Source organism: Balaenoptera ricei, chromosome X, assembly GCF_028023285.1.
Source record: "Balaenoptera ricei isolate mBalRic1 chromosome X, mBalRic1.hap2, whole genome shotgun sequence".
Lineage (NCBI taxonomy): Eukaryota > Metazoa > Chordata > Mammalia > Artiodactyla > Balaenopteridae > Balaenoptera > Balaenoptera ricei.
This window is the reverse complement of record NC_082660.1, coordinates 34,311,089-34,326,935: the sequence shown is the minus strand read 5'-3', so window position 1 is coordinate 34,326,935 and position 15,847 is coordinate 34,311,089.

The following is a 15,847-nucleotide window of genomic DNA, read 5'->3' as shown; positions in this document are numbered from 1 at the left end:
CAATGAATTTGGTAAAGTTGCAGGATACAAAATTAATGCACAGAAATCTCTTGCATTCCTATACACTAATGATGAAAAATCTGAAAGAGAAATTATGGAAACACTCCCATTTACCATTGCAACAAAAAGAATGAAATACCTAGGAATAAACCTACCTAGGGAGACAAAAGACCTGTCTGCAGAAAACTATAAGGCACTGATGAAAGAAATTAAAGATGATACAAACAGATGGAGAGATATAAGATATACCATGTTCTTGGATTGGAAGAATCAACATTGTGAAAATGACTATACTACCCAAAGCAATCTACAGATTCAATGCAACCCCTATCAAATTACCAATGGCATTTTTTACGGAGCTAGAACAAATCATCTTAAAATTTGTATGGAGACACAAAAGACCCCGAATAGCCAAAGCAGTCTTGAGGGAAAAAAACGGAGCTGGAGGAAGCAGACTCCCTGACTTCAGACTCTACTACAAAGCTACAGTAATCAAGACAATATGGTACTGGCACAAAAACAGAAACATAGATCAATGGAACAGGATAGAAAGCCCAGAGATAAACCCATGTACCTATGGTCAACTAATCTATGACAAAGGAGGCAAAGATATACAATGGAGAAAAGACAGCCTCTTCAATAAGTGGTGCTGGGAAAACTGGACAGCTACATGTAAAAGAATGAAATTAGAATACTCCCTAACACCATACACAAAAATAAACTCAAAATGGATTAGAGACCTAAATGTAAGACTGAACACTATAAAACTCTTAGAGGAAAACATAGGAAGAACACTCTTTGACATAAATCACAGCAAGATCTTTTTGATCCACCTCCTAGAGTAATGGAAATAAAAACAAAAATAAACAAATGGGGCCTAATGAAACTTCAAAGCTTTTGCACAGCAAAGGAAACCATAAACAAGACCAAAAGACAACCCTCAGAATGGGAGAAAATATTTGCAAATGAAGCAACTGACAAAGGATTAATCTCCAAGATTTACAAGCAGCTCATGCAGCTCAATAACAAAAAAACAATCAACCCAATCCAAAAATGGGCAGAAGACCTAAATAGACATTTCTCCAAAGAAGATATACAGATTGCCAACAGACACATGAAAGAATGCTCAACATCATTAATCATTAGAGAAGTGCAAATCAAAACTACAATGAGGTATCATCTCACACCGGTCAGAATGGCCATCATCAAAAAATCTAGAAACAATAAATGCTGGAGAGGGTGTGGAGCAAAGGGAACACTCTTGCACTGTTGGTGGGAATGTAAATTGATACAGCCACTGTGGAGAACAGTATGGAGGTTCCTTAAAAAACTAAAAATAGAACTACCGTACGACCCAGCAATCCCACTACTGGGCATATACCCTGAGAAAACCATAGGTCAAAAAGAGTCATGTACCAAAATGTTCATTGCAGCTCTATTTACAATAGCCAGGACATGGAAGCAACCTAAGTGTCCATCATCGGATGAATGGATAAAGAAGATGTGGCACATGTATACAATGGAATATTACTCAGCCATAAAAAGAAATGAAATGGAGGTATTTGTAATGAGGTGGATGGAGTTAGAATGTGTCATAAAGAGTGAAGTAAGTCAGAAAGAGAAAAACAAATACAGTATGCTAACACATATATATGGAATCTAAGGGAAAAAAAAAAGGCCATGAAGAACCTAGTGGCAAGACGGGAATAAAGACACAGACCTACTAGAGAATGGACTTGAGGATATGGGGAGGGGGAGGGGTGAGATGTGACAGGGTGAGAGCGTGTCATGGACATATATACACTACCAAATGTAAAATAGATAGCTAGTGGGAAGCAGCCGCATAGCACAGGGTGATCAGCTCGGTGCTTTGTGACCACCTAGAGGGGTGGGATAGGGAGGGCGGGAGGGAGGGAGATGCAAGAGGGAAGAGATATGGGAACATATGTATATGTATAACTGATTCACTTTGTTATAAAGCAGAAACTAACACACCATTGTAAATCAATTATACTTCAATAAAGATGTTTAAAAAAAAAAAAAAAAGAAAGAGTTCTCACTTAGACTTCTATTTGAAATGACCAGCTCAACCACAGACCCTAAATCTGGCCCACTGGCCTCTCCCTGGGGCCAATCCCCAGTAACAGTAGACATGCTTCACCCTTGCTTTATTCAGAGTCCTCAACATCTTAGCTTTGTCCCAGGTTAGAAAACACTTCCTGGCTTGCAACAAACTCTTCCTTCCCTCTGCTTGATTTAGATTTATTTTGTTCCTCATTCTTTCAGTTTCTTAAGTTTGGAAGTTAGATAATTTATTTGAGACTTTTTTCTTTTTTAATATAGGCATTTAGTGCTATACGTTTCCATCTAAGCACTGATTTAGCTGCATCTCACAAATGTTGATATGCTGTATTTTGCTTACATTCCATTCCAAATAATTTTAATGCCCCTTAATCTCTTCTTTGACCTTTGGATTGTTTAGAAGTGTATTTTACTATTAGTTTTCAAATATTTGGGGATTTATCAGACATCTTTCTGTTAATGATTTCTAGTTTCATTCCATCGTGGTCAGAGAACATATCTTGCATGATTCGAAACTGTTAAAATTTATTGAGACCAGTTGTGTGGCCCAGAACACAGTCTGTCTTGGTAAATGCTCCACATGTACTCAAAAATAATATGCTTCTAAAGAATATGTTTCTAAAGATTCCTCTCTTATGTGTCTATGATTTTCTTAACATGAGTATTATTTCTTCTTTTTCTTCCTCTTTCTTCTCCTGATTATAACAAGTAATACGCCATTGACTGACTACAGAGAGAAAACTATGTGGCTTTTAAGCCATACAGATGCATTAACTTTTTAAAAAATAAGTATTTGTATTTTCAAAAAGTAAAAAGTGATGATTGACTCATAGTGGTGGACTAGACACAAAAACTACTATCTACACGTACACAAATGAGAAAGGATATAGTTAGCAAACCAGAGATTGTGAGGAATGCTTGGAAGATAAAAACAGGAGATGCTTTCACAATGATAAAACCAGAGAATTTTAAATACCTGCAGTAGGCTACTGGGAGATCAAGATGGCAGAGTAGGAGAAGGCTGAGCTCTCTTCCTCCTATGAACAGATGAAAAATACATCTACATGTGGAGTAATTCTCACTCAAAACAAACTGGAGACTGGCAGAAAGGCTCTTCTACAATGAAGGCTGGAAGAAAGATACACACAGTCAGGAAGGAAGGGAAGAGAAGCAATAGGATTGGGACCTGTGCCCTTAGCAGGGAACACAGAAGGGGGAGGATTTCATGTGCTTGGAGATCCTCCCTGGGGAGTGAGTGGTTCCAACCTCTTATTGGGCACCCCAGACCTAGGGTATGACACCAGGAAGATGAGTCTCCTTGGCTGGTTTGAAGACCAATAGAACTGGCAAGGGTACTGTGAGAAACTTAGATTTCACTCATGTACACGTTTGCTTGCTGTCAAAACAAGGTGGAGGAAGCAGATTGAGACTGACTGGGACCCTGGCCAGTTCCCTGCGACCACCCCAGTGCATGCCCCGGTCCACACAAAGCGCCTGCTCTGGCCCATCTTGCTCCATGGTGCAGCGCCCCACTAGGGCAAAGGCTGCCATTGCTGAAGAGAGTGCACAGTTGTGGGGTATGGATCTGGCTCAGACCCAGCACTACATCTCAGTGGGGAAAGGGCGGCCACTGCTGGCATACAGGAGGCAGCAGATCAGGAACATCTGGAACTCAGACTTGTGTGCTGGGACCACCCCAGCACAAGCCCGGCCCACACCAGGAACCCACTCTGGCCCCTCTTGATCCAGCACTGCTCCCTTCCAGGGCAAAAGTGCCGATGCTGGGAGAAAGGAGAGCATACACTTAGAGGGAACATAACTAGCTCAGAGCTGACTTTCAAGTCTTCTGCTCCAGCACCTTGGGACCCAACCCCACCCCTAATAGGGTGGTGTTGGCCACTGAGCATGGCAGAAGCCCCACCTCATATCTGGCTCTGACTCTAGCTCCTCCATCTCCAGCCCCACCGCCCACCAAGGTGATAATTGCCAGGAAACCCTGGGGGAAGATGTGACTTGTGCTCACTTCAGATTCAGCTCTGCCACCAAAGCTACTGGGCAGGCACAAACTGCATAGGGATGCTCCCACACAACAATACCCCTTCAAGAAGGGGATAGGTAACTGTTTCACTTAATTTCATAGAGACAAAGTTAAACAAAATGAGAAGACAAAGGAATTTGTTTCACACAAAAGAACAAGGAAAAAACTCTGAAAAAAATACTGAAACAGAAAAATAATTTACCAGATAAAGAGTTCAAAGCATTAGTAATAAAAATGCTAACTGAACTAGGGAAAAGAATATATGAACACAGTGAGAATTTTAACAAGGAACTAGAAAATATAAAAAGAACCAGTCAGAGTCAAAGAATACAATAAGTGAAATGAAAAAAAACAAAAAACAAAACTAGAAGGGATTAACAGCAGACAAGGTGATATAGAAGAATGCATAAGTAATCTGAAAGATGAAATAATGGAAACCACTTAATCAGAACAAAAAAAAAATCAAGTTTAAAAAATGAGAACAATTGAAGGGACCTCTAGGACGACATCAAGTGTACTAACATTCTCATTATAGAGGTCCCAAAAGGAGAAGAGTAAAAAAAAAAAGGGGGGGTCAAAAATGAATTTGATAGAATTATGGATGAAAACTTCCCAGAACTGAAGAAGGAAACAGTTATCTAGGCATAGGAAGCACAGAGGGTCCCAAACAAGATGAAAGCAAAAAGACCTATACCAGGGCACATCATAATTAAAACGGCAAAAGTTACACAGAAAGAATTCTAAAGTCAACAAGAGAAAAACAAAGAGTCATATACAAAGGAACACCTATAACGCTATCAGCTGATCTTTCTGCAGAAACTTTGCAATCCAGAAGGGAGAGACATGATATATTTAAAGTGATGAAAGGGAAAAACCTACAACCTAAGATACTCTACCCAGCAAGATTATCATTCAGAATTGAAAGAGAGATAAAGAACTTCCCAGAGAAGCAAAAACTAAAAGAGTTAATCAATACTAAACCAACCCTAAAAGAAATGTTAAAGAGTCTCCACTAAGCAGATAATCAAAGGCTACAAGAAGAAGTAAGAATCTATAGAAAAGGAAAAAATCCCACTAGTAAAGGCAAATATATAGTAAAGGCTGCGGATCAACCACTTAAATAAGCTAGTACAAATGTTAAAAGACAAAAAATTGAAAAATCAAATATAAATACAATAACAGTTAAAGTATAAATATGAAGATGTAAAATATGACATCAAAAACACAAAATGTAGGGGAGGGGAGTTAACATACTGTAGATCTTTTAGAATGTGTTTGAATTTAAATAACTACCAGTTTAAAACAAGTAGATATAGTTACAGGTCAACATATCTGAACCCCATGGTGACCACAAATCAAAAACCTACAACAGATACACAAAAACTAGAGCGAAAGGTACACAAGCATGTCACTAAAGAAAACCATCCAACCACAAGGGAAGAAACTAAAAGAAGAAAAGAACTGAGGATAACTATAAAAACAACCAGAAAACAAATAACAAAAGGGCAATAAGTACATACCTATCAAGAATCACTTTAAATATCAATGGACTTAAGGCTCCAATCAAAAGAAAAAGGGTGGATGACTGGATTAAAAAAAAAAAAAAAAGACCATCTATATGTTGCCTACAAGAGACTCATTTCAGAGCTAAAGACAAACACAGGCTTAAAGTGAATGGATGGAAAAAGATTTTTCATGCAAATGGAAATGACAAGAAAGTGGAGGTAGCAATACTCATATCAGACAAAATAAACTTTAAAACAAAGTCTATAACAAAACACAAAGAAGGGCACTATGTAATGATAAAGGGATCAATACTAGAAGAGGATATAACATCTGTTAATATATATGCACCTATTATAGGAGTGCCTAAATATATAAAGCAAGTATTATCAGACATAAAGGGAGAAATTGACAATAATATGATAATAGTAGGGAACATTAACACCCCACTTATATCAACAGACAGATCATCCAGATAGAAAATCAATACGGAAACAGTAGTCTTAAATGACATATTAGACCAGTTGGGCTTAGATGTCTATAAGACATTCTACCCAAAAGCCACAGAATATACATTCTTTTCAAGTATACATGGAACATTCTCCAGGATAGATCACATGCTAGGCCATAGGAAAAGCCTCATCAAATTTAAGGGGACAGAAATTATATCAAGCATTTTTCAGACCACAGTAGTATAAAACTAGAAATCAATTACAGGAAGAAAAATGGGAAAATACTAAAACACCAATGGGTCAATGAAGAGATCAAAGAGGACATCAGAAAATACCTCAAGACAAATGACAATGGAAACAAAACTTTCCAAAATCTATGGGATGAGGGGACTTCTCTGGCAGTCCAGTGGTTAAGACTCCATGCTTCCAATGCAGGGCATGCAGGTTAGATCCCTGGTCGGGGAACTAAGATCTCACATGCTGCGCAGTGCATGCCCTCCCAAAACAACAACAACAACAAAAATCTATGGGATGCAACAAAAGCAGTTCTACAAGAGAAGTTTATAGTGATAGAGGCGTACCTCAAGAAACAAGAAAAATCTCAAATAAACAACCTAACCTACCATCTATAGGAATTAGAAAAATAAGAACAAAGCCCACAGTCAGCAGAAGGAAGGAAATAATAAATATCAGAGAGGAAATAGAGACTCAAAAGACAGTAGACAAGATCAATGAAACCTAGAGCTGTTTTTTTTTAAAGATAAACAAAACTGATAAGTCTTTAGCCATGTTCCTCAAGAAAAAAAAGAGAGGACCCAAGTAAACAAAACAAGAAATGAAAGAGGAGAAATTATGACCGATACCACAAAGATACAAAAATCATAATACTATGAACAGTTATGTGCCAACAAACTGGGCAACCTAGAAGAAATGGATAAACTTCCATAAATACACAATTTTCCAAGACTGAATCAGGAAGAAATAAACAATCTGAACAGACTGGTCACTAGTAGTAAACTTGAATTAGTAATAAGTGAACTATCAGAAAGGGAAAGCAAGAAAACAACCCCATTTAAAATCGCATCAAAAAACACACAGGAATAAACTTACCCAAGGAGGTGACAGACTTATACTCTGAAAACTATAAAAACACTGTTGAAGGAAACTGAAGATGATACAGAGAAATGGAAAAATATCCCATGTTCATGGATGGGAAGAATTAATACTGTTAAAATGTCCATATCACCCAAAGCGATCTACAGATTTAATGCAATCCCTAACAAAACACCCATGACATCTTTCACAAAACTAGAACAAATAATCCTAAAATTCATATGGAACCACAAAGACACTGAATAGCGAAAGCAATCTTGAGAAAAAAAGAACAAAGCTGGAGCTGTCACGCTCCCTGACTTCAGACTATACTACAAAGCTACAGTACCAAAGCAGTAGCTAAAATAGGCACAAAAACAGACACATAGATCAATGGAACAGAAGAGAGAGCCCAGAAATAAAGCTATGCACGTGATGGTCAATTAATCTAGAACAAAGGCGGCAAGAATATACAGCGGAAAAAAGACAGTCTCTTCAATAAGTGGTGCTGGGAAAACTAGACAGCTACATGTAAAAGAATGAGATTAGAACATTTCCTCACTCCACATACAAAAACAAACGCAAAATGGATTAAAGACCTAAATGTAGGACCAGAAACCACAGAACTCCTAGAAGAGAAAACACTACCTGACATAAATGGTAGCAATAATTTGGACCTGTCTCCTAAGGCAAAGGAAACAAAAGAAAAAATAAACAAATGGGACCTAATTAAACTTAAAACTTTTGCACAGCAAAGGAAGCCATCAACAAAACAAAAAGACAACCAAATGAATGGGAGAAAATATTTTCAAATGATATGAGTGATAAGGGGTTAATATGCAAAATATGTAAACAGCTCATACAAGTCAATATCCAAAACAAACAAACAAACAAAGAAAACCACCCAAACAACCCAATTGAAAAATGGGCAGAAGAACTGAGTAGACATTTTCCTAGAGAGGACATACAGATGGCCAACAGGCACATGAAAATATGCTCAACATAGCTAATCATTAGAGAAATGCAAATCAAAAACCCTTGAGAAATCACCTCATACCTGTCAGAATGGCTACCATCAAGAAGACCACAAATAGGAAGTGTTGGCAAGGATGTGAAGAAAAGGGAACCCTAGTACACTGTTGGTGGGAATGTAAATAGGCGCAGCCACCATGGAGAACAGTATGGATGTTTCTCAAAAAACTAAAAATAGACCCAGCAATTCCACTCCTGGGCATATATCTGAAGAAAACACACTAATTTGAAAAGATACATGTACCCCAACGTTTACAGCAGTATTATTTACAATAGCCAAGACATGGAAGTAACCTAAGTGTCCATCAACAGATGAATGGATAAAGATGTGGTGTATGTAATACTACAATGGAATACCACTCAGCTATAAAAAGATGAAATTTGCCATTTGCAACAACATGGATGGACCTGGAGCGTATTATGCTTCATGAAATAAGTCAGACAGAGAAAGACAACTACTGTATGTTATCACTTATATTTCGAACCTAAAAGATAAAACAAACGATTGAATGTAACAAAACAGAAACAGACTCACAGATTTAAAGAACAAACTAGTGGTTAATAGGTTCTACTAGTAGGAAAGGGGAGATGGAAAGGAAGAGGGAAGAAAGAGAAAGAAAAGAGTAGGGTGGGGCTTCCCTGGTGGTGCAGTGGTTGAGAATCTGCCTGCCAATGCAGGGGACACGGGTTCGAGCCCTGGTCTGGGAAGATTCCACATGCCGTGGAGCAACTAGGCCCGTGAGCCACAATTACTGAGCCTGCGCGTCTGGAGCCTGTGCTCTGCAACAAGAGAGGCCGCGATAGTGAGAGGCCCGCGCACCGCGATGAAGAGTGGCCCCCGCTTGCCGCAACTAGAGAAAGCCCTCGCACAGAAACGAAGACCCAACACAGCCATAAATAAAATAAATAAATAAATAAACCCAAAAGTTTAAAAAAAAAAAAAAGAGTAGGGGCAAGATGGGGGTAGGGGATTAAGAGGTACAAACTACTACGTATACTATGTATAAAATAAATAAGCTACAAGGATATATTGTATAGCACAGGGAAGAGAGCCAATATTTTATAACAACTTTGAATGGAGTATAATCTATAAAAATATTAAATCACTATGTTGTATACCGGAAACTAATAGAGTATTGTAAATCAACTATACTTCAATTTTTAAAAATAAAGGAAAATAAAACAATATACGTGTAGTAGAAAGCCAAGCACATTCAAAGAAAGTTCAAGAACAGAGTCAATGAAATCAAAGCAGTGCAGAAGGTACTGAGTGGACTGTTAGATTAAAGAACTACTCTCTGAACAACAGTTCTGTTTGCTGCTACCATGCCCTGACCCTACGCCAATCTTTCTTACGTTGGACAAAGTCAAAGTGGCATTTGATCTGTGTTAATCTCCCAAAACTATACTCCAAAGACAGTGAATTACTTGTCCAGGAAGTGAACCCAAATTAGAGCAGATTTGAGACAACTGCAGACCTGCACAACCGAAGGGAAACAAAACAGAAGGACACATCTACCTGAAGAGAGGTCCACTTAAGTCTTCCGATGTCAGAGAAATGCCATGCTTTGGGCATTTGGAAGGGTCCCTATACTACCTGAAAGTTTTATGCTGTGTACTCCCAAAGGAGAAGACCGCTCCCTAATTGACATGCTCCACTCTCCCATACAGAGGAGATGCCTATTAATGAAATGGGCGTCCCAACTGTAGATCAGATCCATGCTAGTTACCTAGGCTAATCACATGAGTCCCTTACTCCCAAATATGAATGGACAAATGTTTGCCAGATATTGGAGGAAAGTGAAAGAGAGGATCACGATGAACAAACAGAACTATTTCTGGAGAAAAAAGAAATATAATACAGGACACGGAAAAGAACTTTACCAAAAAAATCCAAATTCATATTCTCAGAATTTTAAGGAAGACAGTGGGTTTATAAAATGAGAACAGGGTGCTATAAGAAGGAACAATTAGAGAACAAGAGAAAGTCCTTGGAAGACAGAAATATTATTGCAAAATTTAAAGATTAATAGATGCCAGGTGCTCAGCGCAGGCGGCCTGCCTCACCCAGGCCTGGATGGAACCTGGGACACGCGTCCGTGCCCCACCCTCCGTGCACATCCCCCCTTTTCTTGGACAGATCAGAGAACTGAGACTGCACGTCAAATTACCATCCCAAAATCTAGGGACATGAGCTTTTCCAGGGAGATGACTCTGTCATTTACTTCTCTGGAGCTGAAGCCGCTGGGCAGATGCCATATAAGCTGGAAGGTACATTAAACTAGAAAATTTGATGACTTGCTAGAAGCTGGGTGTAGGCTATCACGAGACTGAGAAGCTCCTGGGAGCTGAAGTCATGGGGAAGGGCCTACATTTTTAAAGGTTTTTCTTACAGAAACCCACCAGGCTCTCACAGAATCAAAATCCTAAGAAAGCTCCTCCCCTAGCCACAGGACTCCAGCTGGTGGAAGGGAAGAGTAGCCATTGTGAAATCCACCCAGACCCTTCTCTTGGGCAACGAAAGGCTTAATTAATCTCCAAAAAGTCTGACACTGACAGTTGGCATCAGGGAAATCTCATTCAAGCTGGGTGAAGGGAACTCTGGTCTACCACAGCCTCCCTGTGTCACTTAAAGAAAAAAAATGAAGAATTAAATGTACAGGGGAGAGAAATTCAATTATATATACTGGGGACACTGCAGGACAACCACTGCAAGGGTGAAGGATTCGAGGGCGTGGGGTGAAAAAGCTCTACCCCTAGAGAAGGGACAGACACTCTTGTAAAAGCCACACCCCCTAGGCACAGGCCCATAGCACACTCCAAAAACTAGGGTTTAATCAGAATTAGAGAAAGCTTCCCTACCACACACCCTACTACTACCATAATAACAAGCCTCCAAAATATAAAAAGTTTATTAAGAAAATAAATGGCATATAAAAAGGGCAGATCACATGTTAAGCATGCTTATCACCAAAAAAAAGGAGGGAGGGCACAGGAGACTTTTGGAGGTGATGGATATGTCTATCACCTTGACTGTGGTGACGGTTTCACAGTGTGGTATGCATATATCCAAACTCATCAAATTGTATGCATTAAGTATGTGCAGTTTCTATAGCAATCATATTTCAATAAAGCTATTAAAATAATAGATTATACTGTCATCTTAAAAAAAAAAAAAGAAGTTGCCTTGTAGGAAGGAAAAAGAGATCGACTGTTCCAGCCACAGGCTTGGACCCACCACACACCAATCCTTAACACACCAAAATCACAGGTTTCATTTCACACAGAAAGATGGCCAGAGACTGGTCCTGTGGTCAGCAGTGGAGGGGATCTCTTCTGAGACTCAGACCAGGAGAGGATATTCTGAATACTCAGCAGGAGAAAAGAGGTTGGAACTATGTAGGTCATAAGGAAGCAAACTTCAAAAGACTGTTCTAAAGGGAGTCAATAGCATACATGTGTAGAGCTCCTGGTATGTGTCCAGTAGAACATCAGGATCTAGGAGGTGGGCGTAGTTTGCCCAGGGCAGGAAATCCTTAGTTGCCTTAGTTGACACTTCACAGCACATCTCCAACTACTGAATTCAGATTCTCTCTAAACATCCATAGGCTGATTTCTTCATCACTTTACATTCCATCACTTAATTTGTGAACTTGGGACTCCAACCACTTCTTAGTTAAGTTGCCTCATCTATAATACTGGGATAATACTGTAATACTTCATAGTCAAAAGGCAGGGATTTAAAATGCATGGCCATTGACAGTTCTTACAGCACTTCATCTTCTCCATGGTGAAGGTGCATAATTAAATTAAACTGTCACTTGCTTGAGGTTTCCAGCTTTTCTGCATTCACTCTGGTCACTTTTATTCCTTTAGGAAGGGCTGCTTCCTCTCTTGCAATCCCTTCCTTCTCTACTACATTGGTCAAATTTCTTATTACTTGCAGCTTAGCAATAACTAAATAATGGTATTTGGACTAATATATAATTGATACCTATTTGTGGAGGGTGAGAAGGAAGATTTTTTCATCAGATAAAGTAAAATAGATCTTTTCCGTTAAGCTTCAATGTCATCCTCATTCCTAGCAGTGAAAAGCCTTTCCTGAGAAGATAACTCATCCAGAGAACTTGCACTCACATGTGGTATCATGAATAAGTGCATGGCTGGCCACTGCTGCTTTTTCTTTTTCTGCACACCATATTCCTATTAACCTTTCCTTGGGACAAAAATGAAATATTCTCATTTACAAAGTGATGACTTATTGAAAACTGCATGAGTTACTTTTTCTAATACTTCTTTAGAATTGCATTCATTTATCCCCAAGAACTCCAAAGGCTCTGAAAGACATAAATGAGCCTCACATTACTGTCAGAATTTTTTCTAAAACATCTATTAATTATTCAAAGTATGGTAAGGGGTGTTTCAGAGACACAGCAATGTATTTCAATAGGTACTTCCAAATATCTTACATGGTTGTTTAATATTTATGATGCTTCTACAATGTGTTCTCACCTTTATAAAATGCAGTGACCCTAAATCTCTTTGACAGAACATCACTTGCCTCACAATAAATAAATGGATGGAAAAGCTAGGCTAACTAGCTTAAGTTCATCTTTCATAAGATTAACATCTTAAAGCAATCTGTAAAATAGAGAAAAATCTAAACCCATCTAGTGTTAATAAAAATAGGGCCTTATATTTTTAATGCTTTGTAAGTTATAAATCACCTTTTCACAAAGTAACTTGTTTGAGCCTTACAACAACTCCGAGACTTAGTTAAAACACGTATGTTATCTCCATTTCATAGATGGGGCAAATGAAGCGAAGAGAAATGTCATAACTTCCCCAAAGTACACATATTAAAAAGGAGAAAGGGAATAACCAAAAAACTAGTCTCTGATATCTGGTCCAGTGATCAATGTCAGGTTACAGAACTTTGAATGGAATTACTTGTACTATATAGTATGAAAATTGTATCACTCTGCTCCAGAGGAAATTGGAACAGAATTTAAGGTAATTATGTAATCATATATCTTCCTATCTATATGTTAGAAAGTACTTGCAAGTCCACTCACTTGCTTTCACATCACTGTTATGAAAGAAGTATAAACAAAGAGGGCTGACTGTAATTGTTGATATTACCTTAAAGGATGGACAACTGTCTCCCCAAATTAACATGTTCAGAAGAAATTGGAACCATCTCCCAGATAGTCATCTTTTAAGCCCACAGATGCCCAGCAGATGCTCTAAACTAACATTCCTGGAAATTCTGGTGTAATTTGTATATGATGAAGGGTTCCTTACTCTCATAAACACTCCAAAGGTGAGGAAAGGGAGACTGGAGGGGAGGGTGAGGCTCTCACAGCAGCCCTGTTTTCCAGGTACAGTGACTACATGGATATTAGAAAGAGAGGATAGTAAAAGGAAGATCAGGATTAGTACAATGCAGAGTCTTTTTTTTTAAAAAAAAAAACATTTTTATTAGAGTATAATTGCTTTCCAATGGTGTCTTAGTTTCTGCTTTATAACAAAGTGAATCAGTTATACATATACATATGTCCCCATATCTCCTCTCTCTTGCGTCTCCTTCCCCCACACCCTCCTTATCCCACTCCTCTAGGTGGTCAAAGAGCACCAAGCTGATCACCCAGTGCTATGCGGCTGCTTCCCACTAGCTATCTATTTTACATTTGGTAGTGTATATAAGTCCATGCCACTCTCTCACTTTGTCCCAGCTTACCCTTCCCCCTCCCCCCATCCTCAAGTCCATTCTCTAGTAGGTCTGCGTCTTTATTCCCGTCTTGCCCCTAGGTTCTTCATGAACATTTTTTTTTTTTTTAGATTCCATATATATGTGTTAGCATACGGTATTTGTTTTTCTCTTTCTGACTTACTTCACTCTGTATGACAGACTCTAGGTGCATCCACCTCACTACAAATAACTCAATTTCGTTTCTTTTTATGGCTGAGCAATATTCCATTGTATATATGTGCCACATCTTCTTTACCCATTCATCTGTCGATGGACACTTAGGTTGCTTCCATGTCCTGGCTATTGTAAATAGAGCTGCAATGAACATTGTGGTCCATGTCTCTTTTTGAATTATGGTTTTCTCAGGGTATATGCCCAGTAGTGGGATTGCTGGGTCATATGGTAGTTCTATTTTTAGTTTTTTAAGGAACCTCCATACTGTTCTCCATAGTGGCTGTATCAATTTACATTCCCACCAACAATGTATGAGGGTTCCCTTTTCTCCACACCCTCTCCAGCATTTATTGTTTGTAGATTTTTTGATGATGGCCATTCTGACCAGTGTGAGATGATATCACATTGTAGTTTTGATTTGCATTTCTCTAATGATTAATGATGTTGAGCATTCTTTCATATGTTTGTTGGCAATCTGTATATCTTCTTTGGAGAAATGTCTATTTAGGTCTTCTGCTCATTTTTTGATTGGGTTGTTTGTTTTTTTAATATTGAGCTGCATGAGCTGTTTATATATTTTTAAGTGCACTAGACACAGCTGTACAGCAGCTGAGTAATACGGGTTAGCTGTTAAAGGTGGTGTTTTGTAGCGCAGAATGCTTGCCTCTTCCACCTTTTCTCCTTATTGCTCCTATGTAAAGGTAACGTGCTGCGCAGAAACAAATGGTTATCCAGTTTATGAAAAAGCCTGACAATTGCACTTCCAGTCACCCTGGCCTTGCATATGTAACAGGGCATACAGTGAGCACATCTAGCAGGTGAACTTAAAAGTAAATATGCCTTTATTTTTTCCTTTCACTCCCAAAGTGGTCAATCTGACCATCTTCAGTTACGAACTTAAATATGAAAAATGCTAAGAAGTAAATTGTAACTTTCTAAGTGCTAACAACATGCTGTATCTTTTTGTTTATGCATAGAACAAATATTAAAAACAAGACTTTAAATTAGACAATAACAATAGTGTTATAGGAATTCAAAGTTCTAGATAAAGTATGTTCACACTGTAGAGGAGCTTTCAAAACTTCAGTGAAATAGACCTATTACTAGTATCCAGAAACCACACCTAAGCCAATGGTCATTAACCTAACCAAACATCTGTTAAAACTTTTTAAATACACCACACATATACATGCAAGAACACACATAAGTACACACTTACTCACACTAAGACTTTGCTAAATTTAGGCATCCTAAAAATCCCACCAGGGAGCTAACGGGTCACATAACATTATCTGACTCATTAGTAAGGTTATCGGTGAAAGACATTTTAGTTCCCACCAGGACCATTCTGTTTCTTAATATAAGCCAAGTGTTCAGTGGTACTTTACCTCGGGATATTTTCTCTTCACATGAGAATTAAATGAGTATTACCGGGCCAAGGTATCAGAATACATTGTATAATAAATGAAACACATACAAAAATAGGGACATTTTGAAAGGACCTCACGGTACAAAGAAGTAGGAAATTTATTCACAATGTTAACATTATATGTCATAACCACATTTCATTCATAATCAAATGAAAATGTTCATTTCCTTCAACTTTACAGAATTTCAAAGCCTAATAAATACTTATTAAACAAATAAATGACAGAAAAATTCTGTTTGCTTATTTTTTCATAAAAACTAAATCCAATTAAACTTAAATTGTATAAACATGTT